The 24,917-nt window shown below is 44.5% G+C and overlaps 1 protein-coding gene and 1 long non-coding RNA gene across 3 annotated transcripts in view; one reads left to right on the top strand and one right to left on the bottom strand.

The window, feature by feature from the left end:
- The window catches only part of Pcgf5 (polycomb group ring finger 5), a 118,533-nt gene extending 98,275 nt beyond the window's left edge, over positions 1-20,258 (bottom strand). The window contains exon 1 of one of the 2 annotated variants that reach the window (XM_028882870.2): positions 19,999-20,258. The gene's annotated coding sequence lies outside the window, so the exon portion shown is untranslated. Of the gene's footprint in view, positions 1-19,146; positions 19,245-19,998 lie in introns of those variants that run through there. The other variant, XM_028882868.2, reaches the window with a different exon arrangement.
- The window catches only part of LOC114702434, a 31,203-nt gene continuing 24,922 nt past the window's right edge, over positions 18,637-24,917 (top strand). Inside the window, exons 1-2 of the long non-coding RNA XR_005091704.1 lie at positions 18,637-19,223; positions 22,489-22,603. This is a non-coding gene — a long non-coding RNA (uncharacterized LOC114702434). The remainder of the gene's footprint in view (positions 19,224-22,488; positions 22,604-24,917) is intronic.

The following is a 24,917-nucleotide window of genomic DNA, read 5'->3' as shown; positions in this document are numbered from 1 at the left end:
TTTCTTAATCACTATCTTCTATATGCTGACTGCTTGTGACCATAGGTCATTCTCTTTGTTGACTCGCTCTGACTGATTATGTGCTTATTGATCCTTTATTCCTTAAAGATTACAAGAATTAAAACTGACCAAAATAAAAAAAAAAAAAAGAATTTTCTTTTGCCTACTTATGGGACCCTTTTCCTCCTGGGTTGCCTCCAGTCCTGACGTGACAGTATGTGCCTGGTCTTCTGGTTGCATATTATGTGATGTTTGGTTGATAGCCCTGGGAGGCCTGATCTTTTCTGAGGGCAGACAGAGGGAGGGTGGATCTGGAGAAGGGTGAGGTGGGGGGCCGAGAGACTGGGGGGAGGAGAAGAAGGAGAAACTTCTGGGACAGGACCTGGGACCTATTTGTAGTGACTGTGATGAAATGGAGTTGAGGCAGGTCCTGATGTGTGTACTGACAGGTATGAGTCGCCTGCGGATACAGATGCGTCTGATTTGACATCCCTATGCAAGTAGGGTTAAGGCGCTGCACGAGACCGGCACGCTTTTATTCTGACTCATGGCTGGAAATCTTCCTGTGTGGATTCTGTAGTAACCCAGGAGATACCTTAGGTAACCTTCTAAGATGTGAATATGGTCACTGTGTGGATGCTGTCTATAAAGAAGAGATTCTTCTTAGGTAGCAGGTCCCCGGAGATGAGCTGAGTGTTGCCATCAGGGGAACACACGCAGGAAGAAAAATGGTCCTTTCCTAAAGTACCTAGATGATGTCCCGTGATACAGGAAGGAGATGAAGAGTGAACAGGAATGTGGTTTCTCTCAGCACAGGAGACCCTTCGTTCTCTGTGTCCTTGCACCAAGAGATCAGGCAGACAGTGCATTATGAAGACAACTCCGATGCTTTGGGGTCTCTTTAGAAACATCTGTGTGATTACTATATCTGATTGTGTTCATGTATAAATATATGCACTGGTGGAATTTCCACACACTGCTGGAATTCTAGCTTTGACATGCTTCCTTTGCCAATTATTTAGGAAGTTTTAGAATATTTTCTGTACATTTACTTGCCCTTCTCCCCAAATTTAGTGACTTAAGACCCTGGTAGAGGGACCACTGTCGTTCTCAGGAGCGTCCAGGGCTACTGGCAGGTGGTGGTTCAGCTTGCTCAAAACCAAAGACCTGGGTTAAAAATTAACTGCTTTATTATTATTGCAAAAACAATCTTAGAAAAAGAGGAATAACTGTATTAACAATTGTATTAATGACAACTTCTTAGAGAGAGTCCACTTCAAAGTTCCTGGATTAAAACTGAATATAGTTGTGTGGTTAATAAGTTGGAATTCTTGGGGCCAGCAATAGGGCTCAGCGTGTGAAGGTGCTTACTGCAAACACGTTGACCTAAGTTTGGTGCCCAGAACCCACATGATAGGAGGATCGAACCGACTCCCTCCTGCTGCTGTCTTCTGACCTCAGCGCTTGTGTGCCATGGCACATGCAAGGGAACTTTGCATCCCTTGCATTCTGCCTGCACCCGACTAAGCCGTTCCGTTTCTAGTCACCGAGTTCGCGCATGCTGGGACCACGCCGTGAACACACATCATCTCTGCCTGCCAAAATCCTTCTTCATTTTTATTAGTATATATATGATTTATTCACTCCGAATCGATCCCAGATCCCAGCCTTTTTAAAAACCCTCACAGGACTCTGAAGTGAAACCCACCACGAGAATCTGCCCCTAACCAGACCTTGTGTCTAAGTGCAGTCTGTCCCCCAAAAGTGCAGACAGGCCCTGGGACAGACTCTCAACCCCCAGAGGATGCCATGCCATTCCAGCAACTGGAGTGCATAATCAACTGTGAAAAGCACTGGCCCAGATTGCCTTGTATCAAGTGGGCAAAGTCTGAACCTTGTATGAGGGTCAGTCTCTCACCTTAAAGCAGTGTTTCTCAACCTGTGGGTCGAACGACCCTTTCACAGAGGTCACCTAAGACCATCGGAAAACATAGATATTTACTTTACGATTCATAAAGTGGCAAAATTACAGTTATGAAGTAGCAATGAAAATAATTTTATGGTTGGGGGTCACCACAACTTGAGAAGCTGTAGTAGAGGGTCGAGGCACTGGGAAGGTTGAGAACCACTGACTTAAGAGACTACACTGGCCTACTCATATTAAGTATGTATAAATATAAAGCGATTCCCCAGTCACCAGCCTGGACTTTCCCTAAGCATGGACCAAGTATCAGAAGCAAGACCTAGTCCTGCTAGGTCCCTTACACACCTGCCTCATGAAGTGACTCTTTGCTGTGGGAATGGAACCATGGAGAAAACTTCTGTTTGTAATTTCAAGTTTTTCTAGTATACATAATATTTATCTCATCTACACAATAAACACTTCTTTTCCACAATTTCCTTTTTTATGTTTGTTTTTGAGACAGGGTTTCTCTGTGTATCTGTGTAGTCCTTGATGTCCTGGAACCCACTCTGTGGACCAGACTGGCCTCGAACTCAAGAGATCCGCCTGCCTCTGCCTCCCGAGTGCTGGGATTAAAGGCGTGCGCCGCCACCGCCTGGCTTTTCCCACAATTTCTTCAGTCAACAGCCCAATGCCACAGCTCTCTAACCTTGGAAAACCAGAGTTCTTATGACCCTTTCTTCTCAAAATTCCTTTGGTGAAGCTAATTAGCTATGCGAACTTCCGGTGATGCCAGCTAGTCAGAATTGCTGTTCTTGGTGGGTTCCTGTCAGACGTTAGCTGAGAGAAATCAGACCTAACCACAGAGACGAAGCTGGAGGGCAACTTGAGGGTGCAGCTAAGGAAGCCCCAAGAGGCAGCACTTAAGGTAAAGACAGGAGAAAAATCACAGCACGTTCAGATTTACCTGAGTTTGGACCCTAAAACTTCTGCACAGAGAATCTGAGATAAAGATAAGCAACTTTTGCAAAAATGACCATCGGCCCCTGACAGAATATTCAAAGTGAGAACAGGATGAGAGAGTACAGGCGTTTTAGAAAGCAATGATGTTTAAATACCACTTGGATAGAGGAGTTAGCCCCTGCTGCAAAGGAGAAGTTTGGAAGCTTTCTAAAATAACTGGTTCCTTGGGGTCTGCCCAAAGCCAAACCCATCAGAGTTTGGGGCTAGGGAAGTCATTTGTAAAAGCTCACCCAAACGGTTCTTAGACGGAATGAGCTGTGCTGGAATCACAGCCGTGGCAGAGAATTCTAACTTCAAAGCAAACGTGTGTCTTATCTCTTAATATACACATTTCTAGAGCTAAGGCTCCAGGTCAATCTCCAATCCCTTCTGACCACGACATTACCTTTTCTTACTGATTTTAGTTTTTGCTATACTAGCCCAGGGAAATTATTAAGAAATTCAAAGTGTGCTACCAAGTTTAAAATGAAAAACAGCAGGGTCCTGCCTCACTTCCCACTCAATCCCAAAGGTAAACTAAACATAAACTCTTTAACTCTTTCTTCTAATTATTTCATTTTATATTCCTAACAATATGCATATTCTAAAATTTATTGATATACCAATTCTAGACCTTTATTCATATTTTTCCCGATGTCCCATTATATGCTAACTCGTCCCCTCCTGGTCATCTATAGTAGTCAATCTTTTCTGGAGTCAACTATGGCCAGGGGCCGCATTGGGTTCACGTATCTTAACGCAGCTGCACCAACTGTTATTTCAACACTTCCATTACAGCTGATGGTAGCTGGTGTTTTGACCTCCAACCCACCATTCACCACGATTCAGCAAATAAAGGGTTAACATCTGCTCCAGCAGGGACAGCCTTCAAAACTTGCCTTTACTCTACAGCAGGCCTCTGTTCTGACATGTCAGTGGCCTGGCTACCAGTTGGTTGTTAAAAATTCTGAATATTGCCTGTAGGTATGACCACGTAATTCATTCTTGCTATTTGAATAGAAGTGAAAGTGATAAGCTGCACTTCCAAACATGCCCTTGTTCTTACAATCCAGAACGTAAACACTGACTGACCAGGTTTAACTCTAGAGATGAGGGCAAGCCTTCACAGAGAGTGGGGGGTGGGGAAGGAGGGGTGAATGACTTTGTAAAAGCAGGCACATCAACCCCTCAAAATGCTCGCTCACCCTGAACTGTTACATGAAATAAAAAGTGACTAGCTTCTCCTTTAAATTGCAATTTAGGGAGTTTCTGTTATAGTATAGCTGTATAGACTTTTTTTTCTTTTATGTTTTTGAGACAAGGTCTCACTATGTAGCCTTGGCTATCCTGGAACTCCCGATATAGACCAGGCTGGCCTTGGATTCAGAGACCCCAATTCCTCCTCCCTCTGCCTCCTGAGTGCTCGGATTAAAGGCATGGTGGGATTAAAGGTGTGCATACTTCTCCCAGGCACAGCACAGCCTTACTTTTAACTAGCTCAGCAGTGATTACCACCTTTGGGATCTTTGTAAATACTATGTTTCTTGTAAGGCCATTTATAATTGCCTTCCACCAACCTCATTTGACAGTTCTTAATTGACAAGCCCTTGGAAATAGCAAGCCCCTCTGAAGGGCATTTTACACTTGGTCACAAGTGTCAGGTTGCCCAACAGTTCTGCTTTTACTTGGAAATTCATGTAAGTCTCTTCCCAAAAGCCAGCCTGCTGCCTCTCTGACCTGGACAGTTTCCCTCTAGGGCTGCTAGACTGTTGTTGTTGTTGTTTTTTTTAACTGTCATTCTAGAGTTGTCTTTGGTCTTTTTCCTTCTGTTTAGTTACATGTTTCTGGAATACCGTATATTACTCTTCCTTGATTTATTCCCATATTTTTGATTTAAAAATACCATCCAGTAGCTTTTAGTGAAATGATGCAGAAATAATTTTTTTAGACCTTTAATATGATATAATAAAAAGATCTTAACTCTTTCTCCCACTTGACACTTTGTATTTTTTTATTTTTAGATTGAAAATAATTTCCATCTGAATTTTTTTTTTTTTTTTTTTTTTTGGTTTTTCGAGACAGGGTTTCTCTGTGTAGCTTTGCGCCTTTCCTGGAACTCACTTGGTAGCCCAGGCTGGCCTCGAACTCACAGAGATCCGCCTGCCTCTGCCTCCCGAGTGCTGGGATTAAAGGCGTGCGCCACCACCGCCCGGCCCTCCATCTGAATTTTTAAGGCAGTAATCCACAGTTCTTTTTTATTTATTTATTGAGATAGGGTTTCTCTATTATGTAGATCTGAATGTCCTAGAACTCACTATGTAGACCAGGCTCACAGATATCTGCCTGCTTCTGCCTCCTGACTGCTGGGATTAAAATCCAGTGCTGTTAAATTATCTAATGGCATCCTATTTTCAATCTTCTGCCGAGGGCCTGTTTCCACTATATGATTTCATATATGTTCACCCTCTTAGTATAATGCAATTTTACAGTGATATGATTTGTACATTAGGTGTTGTGTGTGCTGCCATTGACTCTTCTAGATAATCCTGAAACGAATGTCTTCCAGTTCTGCAAAGTTTCCTTGTATAATTTCTTAGGTAATTTCCTCCCCTTTATCTTTCTCTTTACTCTCTTTAGTATGTTCTACATACATTACATAATACTTTAATTCTAACTTTTCTTCCCCGTTTTTCTTTGTTTTTCTCCTGGTTCAGCCCAAAATTTTTGGTCAGCCTAATGACCTTTTGTTGTTGCTATTTTATGTTTAATTTTTATGATTAATTTCTTATTCTCTCATTAGTACTTTTTAAATCTCTACCTTATGAGAGACCGTTTCTTACCTCTCTACAGCATAATATAGGCAGACAAGTTTTGATTTTTATTTCCCTATTCTTCCTCTATTTCTGCCTTCTCTGTAATTATTTTTCTTAATTTTCACAGCCTGTCTGTCTAATTACCTGGCTATCCAAGAATCAAAATGTGGGAACTGTATAGGGCCTCACTGCTTAATATGCAGAATTTCATTAAACTTCTGTGTTTGCTGATGATGTTACCCTTTTCTAGCTTTTTCCCAATAATTACAAAGCCAGAACCCTTAATTTATTTCCATTCTGCAGAGAAAGATGATTCTAGTCTTAGGATGTTGTTTGGGATAGGAGAAGTAGATTTCTAATTCTCTCTCAGGCTTTCAAACAGTCCTGCATTTTGAGGCCTCTATCTGCCCCATGGCCTCTGGTTCCTGAGCCTTTCCAGATTCTAGTGATAAACCGGATGCTTCTTCCCAGTGTTCACCCTAACCCCCTCAGGACACTTAGGTATCAATTTTCTCCTCTACACTAAGCCAGAAGCCACTGGACTGTGTTTCTTATCTCTTAGAATTTTGCAGGTATCCCCTACTGTTGCCTCCTTCTGTGTTCACCATTATCACCTGATATTTGTTAAGAGTTTCCATCTGGAGTGCCTCCCAAATTCTCATGCACCAAGGCTTGGCTGTCAGCCAGTGGAGTAGGATGATTCAGAAGCCATGGGAACTGGGGGAATTGTGAAAAAAGCTGGGTAACTGGGGTGTGCTTTTGAGAGTGTATCGGAACACGAACCCCGATTCCTTCTGCCTGTGCTTCCTGTCCACCAAGGGAAGGGCTTCGTACCAGGCTGTGTTCCCAGCCTCGATGCCCTGTCTCTGAACCAGGCCCAGAGGCAGCGCCACAGACTAAGGATATTGAAACCTCTGAAACGATGAGCGAAACCAAACCTTTCTTTCTTTAAGTTTATCTCAGTTATTTTCCCATGGGGACACCAAATTAACACAGCATCTCAGGAAGGGCTGACAGTAAACATATGAATCCTTACTAACCCAATTTCATGGGCAGAGGATCTGCCACCAAAGACGGGTCTTTCTTAATCTTTAACACCCATAGTTTTGCTGAGGCCATCAGAGTAGCTAACAGCTTACATAACAGTTATCATATAATTTTTTTTAAGATGTGGGAAGTCTTTTCTTTTTTTAATCACACGTGCACACATCATGCATCACACACACACACACACACACACACACACACACACACACACATTCAAGTCAATCACAAGTCAGGTGCAGTGGCTCACACCAGTAATTTCAGCTCTTGTGGGTACTGGAGCAAGACAAAGTCAAATATAAGGCTGGCAGGCTACAGCTTCAGCAAATAGGACACATTTAATAAGTTAACTTAAACAAGTACGTTAAATAAAGACTTCTTTTCCAGATAGCACAAAAGACTATTAGTTCACCAATTTACTCTGAAAATATGATTTATGGCACTGGATTATTTTTCCTCTGTTTTTCTTTTACTGAAAATAGATTTTTTTTTCATACAATGTATTCCGATTATGACTCTCCTCCCCCAACTCCTCCGAGATCCTCCCCATGTCCCCTTCAATCTGAATCCACAACTTTTCTGTCTATCCTTAGAAAATTAAGAGGCATCTCAAGAATAATTAACAAAATAAAATAAGATAAATTGAGACAATCAGAAGAAAGAGTTAAAGAAAAAGCACAAGAAATACACACAGACACACATGCTTGTACACACAGGCATCCCCCAAACCACAAAACTAGAATCCATACTGTATACTCAAAGGACCTGCAAGTTTATATATACATCTATGCACACATACATCTATATCTATCTATATCTAGCTAATCTCTTCTCTCTATACACACACACACACACACACACACACACACACACACACACACACACACGCCCTAGTTGGGGGTGTGGTAGGGCATGCCTTTAATTCCAGAACTCAGGAGGCAGACAGGCAGGCAGATCTCTAATTTTAAGTCTAGCCTAGTTTACAGAGTCAGTACAGCCAGGCCTACACCGAAAGACCCTGTCTTGAAAAAAAAAAACAATAAATAGATTTTTAAAAATTAAAAAATATGCCCTGACAAAGCATTTGTGGCCCTAGATCATAACTAAAGGTAAACGCAGCTTTTTGTGCAATGAGGCCTTTTCATCGACCCCTTCCTGCCTCTTCATGTCTTCCTTACGGTGACCTAAACTGAAAGGTGCCTGTCTTGATACTGTGAAGTATTTTCCAAGAAGCTGTCGATCCTGAAACCTCAGCTGGTCTGCTTCTAAAGACAAGGAAGGACGCAGGATGAGCACTCAGAAGATAAGCGCGAGGGCCGTTCTCACATCCAGGGGATTACAGCCTTTTTATGCTCATCTAATGAACACAAATGGAAGATACTAAGCCTGAAGATTTCATTCTTTAAGGATAAAAGTCAAGCACTTGTTCTTAGCATTAAATTCACAGCTATATTGATTGGCAAATAAAGTCCAGGAATAACTAGAGAGTAAAACACTAATATTACACTTTTGGTCTGATTTCACTCAAAAGGAACATATTCCGACCTGTCAAAACTGAATACCCGCCTTCCGCTCTTACTCATGACTCCCTAAAGAACAAGTAAACAAACCAAGCATCTAAGAAGATAGAAGTTTCCCCATGTGGAAGAAATTAAATGGGTCTAGCTCTTGAGCTGGGTGGTAATTATATGGATGCTCACTTTTCACAGTTTGTTAATGTGTACATTTACACTTCAAACATTTTCTGCACATGTATTACATTTTACAATAAAAAAAAAAGTCTCGAAAAGCCAAAAGAAGAATACATAAGGCAGAAATTCCACTTGTCAGGAAATACACGACTAAAATCTCACGTAGCCAGTCTGGCATGGATAAAGGAGGAATGTTGCCATGACTAACATAGAAGGCTAAACCAGTGTCCTGCCAAATTCCAACAGTTGTCGGTGTCGTTTGTTCAAAATAACTACTTGAAAAGGATGATCGGAGACTAGGTTGACATTGCACTTCCGATGGTAACACTGATCCCTTGACATCTGCATAACTCTATTTATTTTAACATCAAACCCATAGAAGATACAGAAAATGTGACTCTCTCCTCTGCAATGAGTGAGGAAACTGAACCGCTCAATAGCCAGTTAGTAGAATCAGAAATAGTGGGCTGTGAGTGCCGTACGTTCAAGGCCCTGGGTTTGAGTCCCAGAACTGGGGCAAGGGGCAGGCAGCAGCAAAGATTATATGAACAGTGTAAGACTCAGGAGAGAGGATGCGGGTGGGGTGGGGTGGGGTGGGGTGGTGCCGTGAACACAGGTATGGATGCATGTGCAAGCACACTAGGAGTTTCTGAAACATTTTATGGAGAGAACTGTATTCAAACACAGGGTTTCAAAGCTGGTCTTGACATCTGCGAGTTTCCTGAGATTCCCACAGAGGAAGCAAGATCCACTAGGCACGGTTGTGGAAGTAACTACAAAGGACCCAGGCTAGCTGTCCCTCATCATTTCATTACACCTAGTTGGCGTAACAACATTGCATCAGAGGTCAAACAGATCCACGTAAGCTAAGGCAGTCAGTAACCTTATACAAAGAAACTGATACCTTTTTTGGCTCAAGAGCTGTCCAAATAAGAGGTACCCCCAATATATTCCTGGAGTTTCTCTCTTCCACATTACATTCCTCCTCATTGAACAATACTTGGGTGTGTGACTGCCATGGGTCTGGTTCATGAGTCTCAGTTCTCAAATAGTGGGATTTGGGGAAAGGGGATCTTTTTTTTATCAAAGATATTAAACATGGTATTTAGTGCACTCTTCTTTGGACCTGGGAAGTAAAGACACTTGGGTAAGCATTTTTGCTGGGAAGCCTCAAGCTTTCCCTCTATACTTCAGAGTAGGTGCACACACACAGTCATTCTGAGCTCTGCACGAAGCTCTCTTTCCCAACCTAGCCTTCAAGAGTAGAGATCTGTGTTTTGTTACTTCACCGATTCTTACACGCTAGTGCCCTCCTCCCACTTACAGCCCAGGGACTCTCTTCCACAGCACTGGTGGAGCTGCATGCTGAGGACGCTTTCTAAGATTCAGTCAGTGGGTACTTCAATTACTTCACCACCAATTCTAACTAGAATTCAGAAACCCCAGGTATTATCCGTTCCGGCTCAGCCCTGCACGTCTGGGGTCCTCTCACATTTGTGCAAATGAAAAGACCTTAGAACTTTCCCCTCATCTTTTAAATAACAGAATAACTTCATCTCTTCCCTACCTTTCCTCTTTTTTAATCCCATGGACTTTAATGCATATGCTCTCTGCTTGATGGAGCAGATATTTACATGGATATATAATCATCGTGATACTCTGGCCTCACGGTTCTCAAAGACTATCTATCTGCTTTCTATTTCCAATGGCTTGGTCCCCTTGCCATCCTTCAGCTCAGCTTCATGTTGAGTTTTTATGACAACTCACAACGGATCACAGCACAGTTAGAAGAACCTGAACATCCCTCATGCCTTTCCCTCTGTGCCCTCCAGATCATCACCTTCTCCTCATTCTTGCTGCCATTATATTACACGGGCTCCTGTTCTCTCTCCCAGGCATCCCCACTCATTTCTCACCGGTCCCTGTCCTTGACTGAGTGCCCCTATGGGGTTGGCAGTTCCAGAAACAGACAAGCCATCTCTACCTCCAGTGTTCTGCACACTGCTGGAGGAAGCCATGAGCACAGCAGTGATGTTTCCTCCACAAGTACAAGAGACCTCGCTAGCTCTCATTGCCTTTGGATCTTCAGTGGATGTAGGCAAAGAGCCTTCTAACGTTTTCCACTCTCCCTCAGCTTCACACTTCACTCTCAGTTTTTCAACAAATCGACAAAAGATGACCAATCCATTTCAAATGAAGCCCCTGGCCATCTACAAACTACTCTAAAATTCAGAATTCAGCTTTGCCTTTCTTTAACTTTTAATTGTATAGGCTACAGTTTTACACAAATGTAATGATGTGTGTCCATCACTATAGTATGGCATAGCATACTTCCAGTGCCCTCAAACCCTCTCTGTTCTTCCTATTCATCCCTCCCTGCACACTAATCCCTAGTAACCAGATATTATTTTGTTTCCACGGTGGTTCCTCTTGCAGAATGACACATAATCGGAGCCATGTAGCCATGAAGGAAGCATGTGTGTACTGAAGTCTTGCTTGTGGTTTTTTTGTGGGAAGGGGCCTGGGGACACCTTCAAATTTTATTCCTCAGGCATTGCCCATCTTGGTTCTTTTGGTTTGTTTTATTTTGTTTTTGTTTTTTTTTTTTAAACAGGCAGGGTCTTTGAGTGAGCCTGGAACTCACTGAAACAGGGAAGTCTGGTGAGTTCCCTGGCCCAGAGATTCACCTGTTTCTGTTATCTCTGAGCTGAGATTACAAACACGTTCGGCCTACCTGGATTCTTCTTCGTCTTTCTTTTCCTTTTTTTAAATACAGGTTCTGAGGGTTGGATTCAGGTCCCCTGCTTGCAAGGCTCTTTAGTGACTCAGATATCTCCCCAGCCCTGTCCATATCTTCTCATAGCTTCTTTTTTTATCACTAAATACTATTTCATTGTCTAGATATCTTCTTCATTTATTCTGAAGAAGATGGGATATCTTTATTGCTTCCAAGTTTGGGACCTAAGAACCACTGTGTGGGGAATTTTTTGAATGGATGTAAATTCCCAGCTACCTTTGGTAGATTCCCAGGAATGCAACTGCTGGAATGCCTGGTAAAGGTGTTTGATTTTACAGCACTTTCCAAAATGGATGTATCATCCAGCATTCCCTCCAGCAGATGAATGAGGGTCCCTGTTGATCCACACCCTTGCAGCCATTGGGTGTTTTCGGTGTAATGGATTCTGGTCATTCAAGAGGTGCTGAGTGGTATCTCTGTTGTTCTGATTGGCATTTTTTTCTGATGTCTATGACGTGGGACGTCTATTCACACCATTATCTTGCCATTGTCACAGTTTCTTTAGTGGGGTGTCTGTAAGGCATTTAGCTAGTTTTTTTAAATATAAGTTTTTACTGAGTTGTAGGGAGTTCTTTGTATATTTGAAATATTTCTATATCAGGTACATCTCTTGAAGCTATTTTCTCCTGGCCTATAACTCATCTTTTTAGAACCTTGACAGTGTCTTTTTGCAAGGCATATTTTTTGAAAACAAAATTTTAATAGGTAGAACTTCTGTTATCTTTCTTCCATGAATTATGCCTTTGTTGTCCTATTTAAAAAAAAATAGGGGTTGGGGATTTAGCTCAGTAGTAGAGCGCTTGCCTAGCAAGTGCAAGGCCCTGGGTTCGGTCCTCAGCTCGAGGGGGGGGGGAGACAAAATAAAAAAAATAGCCAAACCTAAAGTTATTGACATAGTCTCCTCTGCTATCTCCTAACAGTTTTATATGATTAAATTCATGTTTATGGTTCATTTTGAGTTATCTTTTAGTTTCCACATTGAGCCCAGTTGTCCTCAAACCATTTGCTGAAAAGGCAATCCCCCATCATGCTGCCCTTGCTCCTTGTCAGAGATCAGTTGATTAACTGTGTGGGACCTCAGGAGCCTCATCTCGGGTTCTACTCCACTGACCTGCCTGTTCAATCTCTTGCCAATGCCACATTGCCTTGATTGCCGCGTCTTTATTAAGACTTAAAGCCAAGTAATGTCAACCATCCAACTCCGTTCTCTAATACTGTGCTTGCTTTACTATATAAACTCTACGACTAATTTATCAGTGTCCCTAAAATAACTAATAAAATTTCATTTGAAATTGCATTGAGTTTATAAATCAAGTTCAGAAGTGTAGTGAGAATACCGCTCCAACAATGACCTTGGGGTATCTGGCCCAATAGAGGTGTGGTTTTTCAGGGTATGTGACTGCTTAAAACTGAGGAGGGGGTGCTCACGCTCTCTCTTGAGGTGGTCAGAAACTTGACAGCTGGTTCCATTCACCCCCAGGCAGAACGGAGGACAATGATGGCTGTTTACTTTGTTCTGTATTCGTGAGTTTATTTCTCCCCATTTTATATCTTAAGAAATCCTTGACACCCTTTGACAGACTCTTCTGGATTTGCTTAACACAGAAGTCCTGATAATATTGAGTCTCCCTATTCACAAATATGAAATTTCTATTGCTTTAACTTTTCCTTAATTTCTTTCAACATACTTTCGTCACACAGACCTTACACCTATTTTGTAGACTTAAAACTCGTTTCATTTCTTTTGGTGAGCTAATGAAAACTGTAATGTGTTTATGCTCACTAGTATTTTTTGTCAATGAGTTAGGATTATCCAGGGAAAGGGAACTTCAGATGAGAAAATGCTTCCATCAAAATGGTCTGTTAGCATATCCATGGGGCAGTTTCTTGGTGGATGACTGATTTCGGAGGGCTTAACCAACTGTAGGAGGTAGAGCCATTGGGCAGGTGGCCCTGGGTTATGTAAGAAACACAGTTGAGCAAACCATGGACAGCAAGCCAGTAATCAGTATTTCTCCATGGCCTCTGCTCAAGTTCCTGCCCAGACTTCCCTCAGTGATAGAGTATGATCACCAAGTATTAAGATGAAATAAAACCTTTCTTCCCCAAGTAGCCTTTGGTCATGATGTTTATCACAGCAACAGAAACCTAACTAAGGACAATGTTCTTAATTGCAAATTTCATTCTTGCTATATAGGAAAGTAGCATTTGTATGCTAACCTTGCCTGAACTCTGCTGTCACTGTTTATTAGCTGCAGGATCTTTTTTTCATACAGATTATTAGCTGCAGGATCTTTCTTTTTTCATACAGATAACCTGTTTTGTTTTGTTTTTTTGGTTTTTTTTTTTTTTTTGGTTTTTTGACACAGAGTTTCTCTGTAGCTTTGGAGCCTGTTCTGGAACTCGCTCTGTAGACCAGGCTGGCCTCGAACTCATAGAGATCCACCTGTCTCTGCCTCCCAGTGCTGGGATTAAAGGTGTGTGCTACCACCGCCCGGCTTAATTCCAACAACAGCTTTATTTCCTCGATCAAAACCAATATTATCTTTGGACTCTTTTTTTTTTTTTTTTTTGGCCTTAGTGTCATGATTATCCAGAAATAACATCATAATCAAGATGATAAAATAATGTATTACTGAAAGGGGGAGTTTCCTTTAGAATGGAAATGGACATCCCCAACATGCAAATAAAAAAATGTAACTTAAAAAGAGGGGTGCTGGTTAAGAGGGGTGCTGATGATATAGTTCAGCCAGTCAATGTCTCTATGGCCAAGCTGACAACCTTAAGTTTGATCCCTGGGACCCCTATGTTAGAAGAGAACTGACTCCTGCAGGCTGTCCTCCGACCCCAATCACGAGCCATGACACACACACACACACCTCACCCCAAAACACACACAAACAAAACTATAATTTAAATTTTTTCTAAAGAATGGTCATTATTTGTCCAAATAGTATCCCATAATTGAATCAGCACAACAAGCATGGGTAGAATGCCAATCTAGATGTGACGCTACCCTTGATCTGCTCACGTTCCTTCAGCCTGAGGAATGCCTGGTGCATGAATTACCTTCCTCCACAAAAAGCCACTCCACCTACAAACACCTACAAACTTCCCTAACACTTGCTTGTTTGGGACGGTGTTTAATGATTGAATTCAGGACCTTGCATGTTACAAGCAAACACTCTATTGTGGAACTAATCCCAAAGCCATGATTTTGTTTTCAGGGAATCTCCATCCACTGTCTCTCCAATATTCTCAAGCACATATTCCCAGTTTTATCATCCTCTCCTTAGTGATACCCTTCCATATCTTTATCTAATTTTAACAACTCTGTGCACTGAGCTATTCCATCAGCACCAAAGAACGTGCATATTTGAGTCCTAGATGCATTGCCACAGCTCTCCCTGTGCATTTTAATACCTGCCAGCACCACCCCAGGTAATTATTCTATTTGTCTTCTCATCTCCTTCATCCAATGAGCCAACAAGTGGTGTTGCATTCCCTTCTACGGCGGCTCACTCACCCACCTACCACCCCTCGACTTCAGTTTGCACTGCTGCTCTTCTGGAAGCTATTTTAACAGACCCCCCCCCCAACTGAAGCCACATTGCTCCCCATGTGGACTAGCCTTACAGTGTAACTCTGATAACACCATTCTGCGCTTAGCATATCTTTGGTGTTCTCCACTACAAACCCAACAGGCTCCTTAGCCCAACATGCAAGACGCTTTATAATGTGGCCCTAACATTTCCATGTAGCTCCCTTTCCCATGAAACCCTTCTAGCTCCTCAACCTTCACCTCAACCACATCTCTTCCATTTCTGGATATGGTCACATATTCTTTCCTTCAAGTCTCCGTAAAGGCCTGGCCCCAAATCTCTGCCAGTGCTACTCCTACGGAATCATTAAGGTCTTGTGCAAAATCCCCCAATTCTTCCTTGAATTCTCTGTCTAGTAATAGATTTGTTTTTCTTTCCTAAAATCACCACGTATTTTCTTTATGATTCCCTAACAGTTCCGTGACACACCCTTTGGTTATCTGTCATACCCTCTCTATGTAACTTGTAGGGCTCTCATAGCTTCTGATTAGCCCATAGTCTTCTCACACTGCCTTTCATATAGCAAACTGGGAGAGTGTTCAAGTTAATCTACATAGTGAATAGAATAAAAATGGAGTTAATTTATCAATGTTAATTAAACAAATTCTTAGGAGGCCTAGAAACTAAGCACTTTTTTTTTTTTTTGTAGTTCATAACATTAGACTGGGATATAGGAATCATTTTAGTTAAAAATGCAGAACAGCACAGATGTAATTGGTTCCTAAAACGAGAGTGGGGCTAGACCTTAGCAGTCATTCAATCCCCCTGTGTCAGCCTCACAGCTACATAAATGCACAGTCTGCAGCACTTACCATTTATTTTATTTCTTATTTACTTTTGAGACCAGGATTCGTCTAGTACAGGCTGGCCTTGAACTCACTAGGTAGCCAAGGATGACCTTGAGTTCCTGATCCTCCTGCCTCAACTTCCCAAGTACTGGGATTACAAGTGTGTGTTCCACCACACCCAGCTTTCGGTTATTACTTATTAAGAGCCCTGTACCCACCAGGTCCTTATGCACCATGCCAGGCTCACACAATCCTTCAGTGCACCTGGCATCAATTGCCGCCACCGCTCTCTCTACCACACACACAACAGAAGAGAGTGAGAGGCGGAGCTGAGGTCCAGGCTTTTCTACTGACCACTGTCACAGACCTAAGACCACTATACAGCCTAACTTCTGTCTCTTGCTGCTGTGTCTTCTGACACTACTTATGCCAACTAGGTGGAAACACACACTAAAAGTTTCAAACCACTTTCATTAAAACTTAGAAACATTAAAATTATCTGGTAGCTTTATCACTATAAAGCTGTGAAGCCTGATCTTATTTGCCAGAAAACTTCTTTCCCAGTTTTTACTTCTTAAAGATATTTTCAACAGAAGAGTCAATTGTCCAACCACATTCAGCAAGTTTTTATTGAATCCCTGAGATGTGGGACTTGGGAAGGTACGAATCTAGGCAGGATTTTACTCTCCAAAGGTTCACAAGCAAGAGGCAAACAATCGGTTAGTAGTAGAAACAATTCCTCTCCCCCTGTTGGTACCCAGGGGTGTCCAACAATATAAACTCCAGATTCTTGGTTCTAATCCCAGCTCTGCATCTTGAGCCAATCACTTCACTGCCTCTTCAGAGAGGAACCTGGGAAAAGGAAGACTGTAACCCAGCAACTTCAAGCTCTCTCATAACTCCAAAATGCCACTCTCAATCTTGAAGTTACATTTCCAAAAGTGATCATAGTTACCACAATGGAAGGAAAATGGAAGGGTGACCACTCTTACTTAGCAGTGGACTGTGGGGAAATGGAGTGCCAAAAATACTGCTCCAAGATTGAGGCTGACTCCAAGTTCACTCTTTATAATAATATACTTTCTCAAGGTAGTCTCCTGGGGAGTATTAAATGTGACATTCAAACCTTCCTTCCATGACATTGCTGATATATAGCCTTAGTCCTTTTAATATACAATCGAGAAGTTTAAAGGATAAATTTAAGCAATACCTTTTACCTACCATTCTGTGGCGTTACCAACATTACCAAATTAAGAGTTAGTGCCGCTGACAGAGAAAGAAAACTTTGGGTTTGTTAAAATTAACATTCTACCATGTTAGTATGGGCAGCTTTCACTACTGCTAAGTATGAGTTTAGTTTCCAGGTAGGAAAGAGGAATGGGGAACTATCAGTGTTTCAAACAGTGGAAACATACAGGCCAGTGATGATTTACCTTTGCTGATTTCACGTCAACGGTTTTTGCACTTCCATTTTCAACCACTACCTGTATTTTTAATGGTTTGCTCACTTGGTAATGCACTCTAGTTCCAAAGCTCCACATCCTTCTCCATGCCAAGCATCTTAGGACAGGATGGGTAAAGGTTTGTCAACTTGTGCCGTTAACAGCACAGAGGAGAAAAGCAATCAATCACAAGACAATTACAACAGTAAAGAGGCATTCAGAACCTCACCGTATCGGTAGCTTGCCCACCAAAGGCAATGAAAAGCAACTGTCAAAATGGTCCTGCCAAGAATCAGGAACACAATTTATTCCTTCAGTATGTCAACAAACCTACGGTGCCCAGACGATATGTGGGGCTTGTTGATTCCAGTACAGAAATTAAGAAACAGGTAAAGCAACCCTCCTTCTCCTCTCCGTGGAACTTACATTCTTGTAGGGCGAGAGGAGATCTATAGAATGCCTCCACAAAATATCATTAGCGATTAGGAGCTATGAAGAAAAAAGGACTATCGAGTAGTTGGCGGGAGGACCACGAACTAAGGAAGTCAAGTCACCAAGAGTATTTGTGGGGCCCTGCCACTGGAGGTGAGCCCCAATTGATGAGAAAACTTTGCTCTGTAGTCCTTCAAATGCGGGGTGGGGTGAGGATGAATCAAGTTAGCATTTAAGAATGACGACAGTAGGAAACATTCTGTATTCATGAATGAGAAATTAGATGGCCTTTTAAAACTAAACAAACAAACAAAAAAAAAAAAAACCCGAATCCCAGCTAATCTTTAAATCATCTACTTAAGAGACCAATTATTTAAGATCAACTTTTTAAGATTGTACTAATTACTTGAAAACTACTGAAGTTGACGCAATTACTAGAAGTCTTTCCAAGCTAGAGACCTCCTTCACTTGACACCATTCAAATTCTGAATGAGACTGGACCGGGGCCTGCAGCGAATCAGCGCCTCCTCTGCCTCATTAACGCAGCCAGGTGGAATTTCATTACCCTTCCAGAAAACACGCAGCAAGGCTAGGGAAGGCAGGGGAGCCCAACACCCTCAAAGTTACAGTGGCAGGTTTAAAACACACAAACCCGCCGCGCTCTCGCATGAACCCCCCCCCCCGCCCCTGCAGGCGTCATCACTCGCAGAAGGGCCGCTCTCCAGGGTCGGAGGCCCACGGCGAGTACGCGCGCGCGTGTGGAGCCCGCGTGAATCATCGGAGCGCGGTCCTCCGGGGCGATGATTCATTCACCGCTCCGGAGCTCACGGCCACACGTTCCCGGCGTACTATGACGGCCGCACACGCAGCTTCCTTAATATTAAACAAATGTTTCAAAGTACAGACGCCTGCTGCAAGAAACGCCTAGAGTCGGGGCGAGGTGGCGGGGAGCGAGCGTCCCGGGGCCGGCAGGGGCGCGGTGGGCAGGGCTGGTCCCCCGACCCGACCCCCGAGGCGCGCCGTGGCGCACAGGTGGGTCCCCGCCGCCCTCGCCGCCGCGTTCCCGCTCGCCCCTCTGCTCTCGGTGGCATCTTATATAATAGCCCGAGCCGATCCAAACGGAAGCCGGGTGCGCGCTGCCGGGGCCGCCGGGCAGAGGTGCTCGAGCCCCGAGCCCGAGGGGCTCCCACGCAGCTCCCACGAGACCGGGAGAAAGGCCCGAGCGCCCGCCCTACGCGTCCCCCTCGCGAAGGCGCTCGATCGTGGCCGGTCCCCTTCAGGAAGCCGCGAGCGTCACCAACTGCGTCAGCTTCTTCAAACACCGTGCCCTGTCTCTCTCCAGCCCGGGAGCCGCCACCGCGGGGTTAGGGCCGCGGGCCGCGCTGGCAGGCGCGTCTCGGGGAGGAGAAAGTTCCCGGGGACCTTCCCGTCGCCCGCTCGGCCCAGCCGCCCCGCCCGCACCCGTGCCCTGGCGTGGGCAACTTGGGACCCCCGGCTGCGCGCGGCCCCCGCAGCCCGCTGAGCTCGCAGGGCTCCCGCGGGGGATCTAGCCCAGGGCCCAGCGGAAGAACAGCCGCGCTCGAAAGTTCCCAAAGCCGGGAAGCCACCGGGGTCCCCGAGCATCGCTCTTACCTAGCTCTCGGGAGGCCACGTTCCGGGCGGGCCGCACGGGGCGCGTGGTGCACGAGCGCGCGCGCGTGGGGCGGTAGGTGAGCAGCCCGCGCGGGCGGGGGCGGAGCAGGGCCGGGTGGCGGGCGCGAGCCGCGCGGGCGGGGGGTCCGGGTGGCCCCGCGGCGGGAGGGCGGGGGTGGGGTGGGGAGGGGAGGGCGACGGCAGCCGAGCCCGCGGTGACGGTGGCGGCGGAGGCGACGGCGATGGGCGCGGGGCGAGCGCGCCAAGGGGGCGGAGGAGTTGCCAGAGGGTTTGTTTACGCATTGCTGCCCGGCTCGGGGCACAGCCCGCACTCCCTGATTGGACACAAACTGGGGCACAGCCTCTCGTCGCCGCCCGCCAGGCCTTCTGGAGCAGCCGCCGCTGCCGCTGCGTAGCTCCTGGAGCGCCTGCCGGGCACAGCCCACCGCAGTGCCCCGGCCTGGAGGGGGACGGTCGGGGCGGCGGGCAGGGTGGGCGTGGAGCGAAGCGGGCGCCCGGGGCTTGGAGTAGCCCACCTGTAGTGGTGCGACCTTGGCAAGGAGAAACTTGAAACTTCTCTGGCTTGGAGGCTGCTTAGGCTCCAGCGGCTGATTAGATACCCCACTCCATCCCCTCCACCCCCACCCCCACTCCCACAGGAAGCTTGCCCTTGAGCAGATAGAAAAGCAACTCAAATATCAGTATGTCTTTGGTCTAGTCGAGGCTTCTTGTAGAAACTGACCGTGGGCGCTCGCAGTTTTTTTTTTTTTTCCTGCCTCCCGCTCCCCTGCTTTTAATCGCACACCTTCACACGACATTCAAAAGTTGTCCTCCCAGAAGTGACCTCCTCACCCCGGTGCTGAGCATCCTCTGAGGGCTTCGCATGGTCTCAGCTTCCTTCACGGCCAGACCTCCACAGCTTCAGCTTCCTCTTTACTATCCAACTGTCACCTCAGAACCTACGCCTGAATACCACGCCTTGAATGGTTTGGTAGATTTGCATTCCCTGGATCCTGTACTGTTCTCAGTCGGAGAGCTCCAGGGTTCCCTATACCTGTGGAAGTGCTCCCAGACTCAGCTGGCTTTCTTCCTTCCACCATTTATTTGTATTTAGTCTTCTGGACTCCCTGGCGACTGACATCAGCCTGACTTAGGGATCAGTCATGTACCTATGCTGTGCACGCCTCCCCTGCCCATTCGGTAGATTTCTTAAGGAAAGTGGCCAAGTTTCAACAGGGCTCCAGCAACTGGGAGAAATGAAACCGAAAAAAATCTCGTGTTGTCTTAGTGTCTGCCATTCAGCTGGGTCCGGAGAACTTTGAGTCTGAAGAACTGAGAGCACACACCTCATCTTGTCAAAAGCAAATGCATCAAACCCACGCGTGTCCTCTGTGTTTCCTGTCTCTGTATTCACTCCCCACATCTAACTATGCCTCTAAAGTCACAACAGCCCTGCGTGGAATGTGACTGAGTGCTGTAGGAAAGTTCCTTAAGGCAAGGCCCATGGTGGCCAAAGTGAATAAAGTACATAAATCATGAAGCAACAGACACAAATTCAATCATTTTACAGATGATTAGGGACACTAAGAACCCTCCAGTCCCGGTGAAACACATGGATTCATCTCTGATCAAACACTACTTCGAATATGTCATGGGATGGACCCTAGTCCTGCTTGACTCCTGGGATGGCTGGATTTCTTTCTCTAGATTTCTAGATTTCCCTGGATTTCTTTCCATTGGGAAAACAGCTGAACTCTGGACGAGCATCAAATGAACGTTTTCTAAATAATTCACATTAGTTACAAACACATTGAAAGACCTGTAAATGCAATCAGGGGAGGGTGAGGCCACCCTGAGATTGATGGCACCTAGAAGCACCTTCTCCCCTAGGGCTTCAGAGCAGTGGAGCAGAAATCACAGAGTGCAGCTTCTCCGGGAGATGCCTTCAGAGCAAAGGCTCCTTCCTTCCTCCCACCCTTTCTTCTCAGCCTCCTCAGTCACCGTGTGGAGAAGGCAGAAGCTAGTACCCATGTGACAAGGCTCACACATGACAGGTGTTGGGGAAAGGGGAATGAAGCTGAGAGCGTAGTGATGAGTGACAGGTGCCCCAGGCTTGGGTGCAGCACCTGGTTGCCTCTGGGATTCATCCTCCAGGTCAGTTTCTGCAGTGTGGCCAAACATTTCCCCGCTAGCCCTGGCACTTCGATCTCCCCCACATATCTTTCTTTCATTCTTTCTAGCCTTCTCTTTCCCATCACAGCTTCTTTAGGCTTTTCTTTTCTCAGCCCCTCTCACTTTTCTCTGTTTCCTTCCTGAAGTCTCCTCCTAACTCTCCCTCTCTGAGTTCTCGTCATACCATCCCCGTGTCAGCTGTAGGCTTTGGTATGAAAGCCTTGTCCTGCTTCCCATTAAGGCATTCATCTTAGGCACTGTCATGTCGTGGCCCTTCCACACACAGTGCTGGACAGTTTGTATATGTTCTCTTGCTTCTTCTTCACCATACACTCATTGGTCCAGCACCACTGGATATGATTCGGTGGCTTGCCTATCATCTGTCACAAAGGAGACTTTGTTTACATAGGTCACTAGACACTGGCAACGGTCCTCTTCCTGTTCGTGCTGGGGGGTTCCCTCCTCACATTCTTATCCTTGGTGCTTTCCTCTCATTATCAGAAACACCTCCCAGAGCCCCAAATTCCAACAGTCCAGTACATCATTTTAAACCTCCAAAGATTCACAACGGCTACACAGAGGAGCTAGCATTCTGGTTTTTGAAGGACGGATAAAATTGAAAAGCTGAAAATTGATGAAGGAAGAGCATTTTTGGTGGAAGAGTGGATACTATGATCTGACTCCGCTGAAATGCAAAGGAAGGCTAACAAATTAGGGCATGTTTCAGAAAGTTATCTTTATATCACAGTTCCCCACAGTGGTGCCTTCAGAAACACAGATTAAACCCTAAATATATGTATGGTCCATATTATTTGAACCCTAGTGTTTTAAGGCCGGCTGCAAAGAGGTACTAACACTGTCTAGACCAAATGTTTTAAAGTAGGAGAACTACAGCCTGCAAGATTTGGGTGTCTGAATGTTAAGCTGATTAAACACAGCCATTAAAGTCTACCCATATTCAGATCCCTTCTTTGATAAATGCTGGGTTGTATGACGTTGAACTTACATGTGATTAAATTTCTTTCTCAACACAGTAGGGAAAATAATATCATCTACTTCAGTGGCTTTTGTGAAAGTTAAATATTATATATAAAACACTCTATAGTCAGTTTGGACAACAGCAAAAACAGCCGTAGAGTAGCTTAAACAACAAACATTTGTTTCTCACAGCTCTCGAGGCAGAAGTCTGACACCAGGGTGCTGTTGAGGCCCGAGTTCTGTGAGAGTACACCTCCTTTCAGGAATGCAATTGGTCAATTCCTTGCATCTTGGCAGTGGAAAGAGGGTGAGTGAGAGACTTACGTTTTCTTTCTTTTGTGGTTTTTGGGTTTACTTTGTTTGTTTGTTTTGTTTGTTTGTTTGGTTGGTTGGTTGATTGGTTGGTTTTTTTCAGGACAAGATTTCTCTATGTAGCCTGGCTGGCCTGGAACTCACTCTGTATACCAGACTGGCCTCAAACTAACAGATCTGCCTGCCTCTGCCTCTTGAGTACTGGAATCAAAGATTGTGCCACCACCTCCCAGCTACCAGGATCCTTTTCATGAGAGCACTCATCCCATTCTTACAGACTCCACCATTACCACCTAAAGCTCCTTCAAAAGCCTCACCTTCAGTACCATCACCCTGAGGATGAGAATTTCAACAGATGAAATATGAGAGTTCACAGATATTCTGCATTATGAGTATGGAGCACAGTGCCTGAGAGGTAGTACTCAAAAAACATACATTCATATTATTATGCGTCCCATGCCACCAAGCTAGAAGATGCCTGAACCAGAATGAGCCTCACTCAAGCTTCTAAAGCCCAGATTGAGCATTTCTGATACTGGGAGTTCTAGCGTATAGTACCTGCTTGATGCTATCTGCGAAGAAAACACAGCACTCTGTTAGTTTGCTGTTTAAAGAAGGTCCCAGCCAGGCATGGTGGCACACACCTTTAATCCCAGCACTTGAAAGGTAGAGACAGGTGAATCTCCACATGTTCAGGGTCAGCCTGGTCTACAAGATGAGTTTCAGGATAGCCAGGGCTATGTAGTGAGATGTTGTCTCAAAAAGCAAAACGACAACCAAAAAAGGTCTCAGTTGTATGTCTAGCTCTAATCCTTTCTGTTTCCTCATCATCCCTGGCTGCCCTAGCATACTGAAAAATTCCAGGAGGAGGTAGGGAGCATAAAAATTAGTGTGGACATTTCATCATCAACAATAGTCTCCAAGTTCTGATATAGTAAAACTTAAGTAATTTAAATTTCAGAAAACTCAAAGTCATTGAATTAGATTTATAGTACTCTAAGCCCATGTAATATCAAGCCTATCAGCTTAAAATGGAAGGTCTGTAGGAGATTCACTGGGAGCATGAAAAAGCCTTCAGAATGTCCAGTCTATTATACATTACCTTCTTCCTTTCTTAGTCCCTGATTCTACCCTTCAAAATTCCCCTAGACCCACAAGTATTATGTAGCCTGCTCTCAGGACATAAGCATCTTGAGACAATGAAGCATTTGACCTTTTATCTCAAGAACCTAGCTCAGTGGCATGCACTCTGAAGGAATCTCTTCCCGACCCTTCAAAACATGGTCTCCTTGGGTGACTGTAACGGTTAGATTGTACTCTATTCCACTAATTTATCAGAAAACATGTAGTTTCTGAGTGTGGGATAAGTGTGCAATCTACAATATAAAGAACATTTGAAGAAATTAATATTAACGTTGTAAATTGAAGCAATATTTTAAGAGGGTTGGGAAGGCAATTTTTAGCCATTGGACTTTTTTGTAACACCTTCAAACCACACAATACAAACTAAACCTTATCCAAAAGTAAAGGTTACTTAACTACCACCGTTATATGCTTTGCTTTAATTAATATATAGGTTGCTCAGTTCTATGTGTGGCTATATTATCCTGTCAAAGTCAGTTCTTAAAAGACACATTTTCCTTAACCTTAAAAAGTCAGTAATTGTTCCACTTTTCTCTCTTACTTGAAAACAAATTTATAATTCAATATTTGATCTCTAAAAGCGACGGTCCACTTTCCCAGCTTCACTGACATGCCTTTTCTAGGAAGTTGGAAGGGAGCAAAAGACTTAGTTCTAGATCAGCTCCTCATTTCATTAAAAGGAAACTGACACACAAACTGAGAGCAGCAGGATAGCTCAATGGGCAAAAATGCTTTGCCACCAAATGTGATGACTCCAGTGGAATCCCTGGGACCCATAGGGTGCAAGGAGGGAACTGACTCCCGTAAATCGTCCTCTAACTTCCCCATGCAAGCTGTGGCATGCCTCTGTGTGTGCAGACATGTACACACACATGAACACACACACACAAAGAGAGAGAGAGAGAGTAAATAATAAGTGTAAAACAAGTAGTGGTAATAGTGGCAAAATCTTGCATTCGCAAAGCACACACTCACTCTCCACATACTTACCAGGCATCTTTGAAACATCCCTGGATGAACCACATTGCCCAAATCCTTCCCCAATTCCTCACTTCCACCTGTCACTACCAACCACTGGAGCCCTTTGAAGTTGGCGATCTTTGACTCCTCCTTCTCTTTATGCCTCCACACCCACTTCAGTTTGTCTCCCTTAGTTGTCCTCTTGG

The sequence above is a fragment of the Peromyscus leucopus genome, chromosome 1 (genome assembly GCF_004664715.2).
Source record: "Peromyscus leucopus breed LL Stock chromosome 1, UCI_PerLeu_2.1, whole genome shotgun sequence".
Classification (NCBI taxonomy): Eukaryota; Metazoa; Chordata; class Mammalia; order Rodentia; family Cricetidae; genus Peromyscus; species Peromyscus leucopus.
The sequence above is the reverse complement of the archived record's forward strand: the minus strand, read 5'-3'. Positions and strand labels throughout refer to the sequence as shown.